Here is a 2,500-nt window from a genome sequence, read left to right as displayed (position 1 = left end):
AAGAATATCATAAAATAACTTCCTTTAACACACACATGCACACACACACACACACACACACACTCTAGGTAAAACTTGTAGTGTGCACGAGCAAATTTACAGCTCAAATCCAATTGAAATGACCTCTTTCTATTGTGTAATTTGTGATAAGCGTATTTAAAAACCTGATCTTCAATATAAGCTTAAAAGGAAACTTTCCCAGAAATCCTATCCTTTACCTCTTCTTTCTAGCATGTCCGAGGTGACATATCTGCCCCAACCTATTTTTTTCTTAAATTTCTTTCAATTCCTATGTTTGCAATACAGGAGATTAGGATTTCAACTACAAAACACGTTTCCAATATTTAAATTTTCTCCCTCTCCATAAAAAATTCATTTTTTTCTTTTTTCAAATTTTTTTCTTGGTAATCCATGGAAAAAAAAACAGAGTATGAATCTTTAAGAATTTTACCCATCACCTCACCACTTTCAAAAAGCTACACACTCCCAATATTTCCCTTTTAGCTTTTCAGAAAGCAGGGAAATTTCTTCAGAAATCATATCGTTTACCTGTTGTTTTTAGTATGTCAGATTTTCTGGTGGTGGTCTGGTATTTTTTAAGTCTGCTATTTCTTGCGGGAAGCATCAGACAAAAGTGAAAGATTGAGAGATTTTCGCCTTTTGAAGAGGGTAGGTGATGGGTGGGCAAGGTGGCGGAAGGGTCATTGAGTGTTTCTTCAAGAAAAATTAAGCTATAAAAAAATATATTTCCCAGGTTTATAGTGTCTGTATTTTCCTAAGTAGATACCAAAGAAAACAAAATTCGTAAAATTACAAATTAAGAGATTGTGGGAGGTTGGGGTGGGGGTAATAAACATTTTGAAAATGTGATTTCTGAACAAAATTGTATTATCCCCCTTTTATACCATGATCCTTCTTAAGAACAGAACGCACTTTCATGCCAACCCATGCAAAATTGTACCATCCCCTTCACTTTTAAATAAACAATAAATTCCATTATGCCATTAACCATATATCATCTGTGCCGATTCTGCCCATATGAAAGGAGCAAATAATACAATGTGGCTGTAGGTCATAACACCCGGGCAACGCCAGGGTGTATTGCTAGTGTGTGTATATATATGTGTGTGTGTGTATATATGTGTGTGTGTGTATATGTGTGTGTGTGTGTGTGTTCATATAATGATATCTCCACAATGTATTGGTGAGATAAACATGTAATCGTTACCAAAATAGCAAAAATTTCTCCACAAAGGTCTATAGTAAGTAGACTCCTTATGGATCGATCTCCTTGGTCATATATAAAAAGTTTAAATGAGAGTTTTGACGCTAATATCCATTATTATTGAAGTTTATTACCTATGTCAACATTTCTGTATAAGGTTATATTTAACTATCAAGAATTCACACTATGGTAAAATTATTAATACACATAGCATTAGGTTTGGTTTCTCAAACACTAAGAACTTAGCCCAAATAATTGCAGCTCATAATTTTGAAATACTTAAATCAAAGGGAATTGGGGAGGATAGTGATGAGAACCCTGATATAAATAACAATAAACATAATAATAATAATAATAATAATAATAATAATAATAATCGTATTATGATTACAGTAACAGAGGTTAACCCCAGAAGATTGAAGTTTCAAGGCCCAAATGTGAGAGTGAAGAATGTAGTTTATCAATGTAAGGTAAAGACTCAGACAGATGTTAGCGTATACGTGGGTTGTTCTTCAGGACAAATCTGTAAACGAATATCTAACCATTATAGTACATTTAGAGATAGAAGTAAAATAGCAAGTACTAGTCTTAGTAAATTCATTTGGGAACTGAAGAAACAAAAAAAGCAATATTCATTAGAATGGTCAATTATTGGGAAACCTTTCCCTTATGACAAAGGTAAGAGATATTGCTCACTGTGTAATCTAGAATTATTTTTTATATTATTTTCTAAGGGTAAGTTAATAAATAAACTCACATACAATTCTTTCAGATGTAGCCATTTTCTTAGACATACATTTTTCTGGTTTAAATAAATTATAAATTTCAGTATGATCGGGTATTATAATATAATATTAGGTTTAAAGACAGGGTATATTAATGTATAATTTACCACTTATAATAAAATTGTATATTTGTGTTTATTTACTAAAATTTCTAGAGATAATATAATATAGATTTCCATTAATTTAGAATTTATTATCAGGAATCAATAATTTATAATGCTTGATTGTTTATAATTAATAATATTATGAGGGTTTTCTCCCTTAGATGGACTTTTATTTAAGGACGAATTTGAATGTGAATCAGACTTAGAGATTATATTTTTGGTGTTTACTTATTACATTTTACCCTGAGGATGTGTAAGGTAATTTACTTATTCAAATTGAATTGACAGTTAAATATAACCTTATACAGAAATGTTGACATAGGTACTAAACTTCAATAATAATGGATATTACCGTCAAAATTCTCATTTATATATATATATATATA

The 2,500-nt window shown here is 30.7% G+C and overlaps 1 protein-coding gene across 2 annotated transcripts in view; it reads right to left on the bottom strand.

Moving 5' to 3' along the window:
• The window catches only part of LOC106878777 (general transcription factor 3C polypeptide 3), a 551,001-nt gene that overhangs the window by 382,433 nt on the left and 166,068 nt on the right, over nt 1–2,500 (bottom strand). The gene's annotated exons all lie outside the window — the stretch shown is intronic.

The sequence above is a fragment of the Octopus bimaculoides genome, chromosome 10 (assembly GCF_046866305.1).
Source record: "Octopus bimaculoides isolate indiv1 chromosome 10, ASM4686630v1, whole genome shotgun sequence".
NCBI classification, from domain to species: Eukaryota; Metazoa; Mollusca; class Cephalopoda; order Octopoda; family Octopodidae; genus Octopus; species Octopus bimaculoides.
This window is presented reverse-complemented; position numbering and strand designations above follow the sequence as displayed.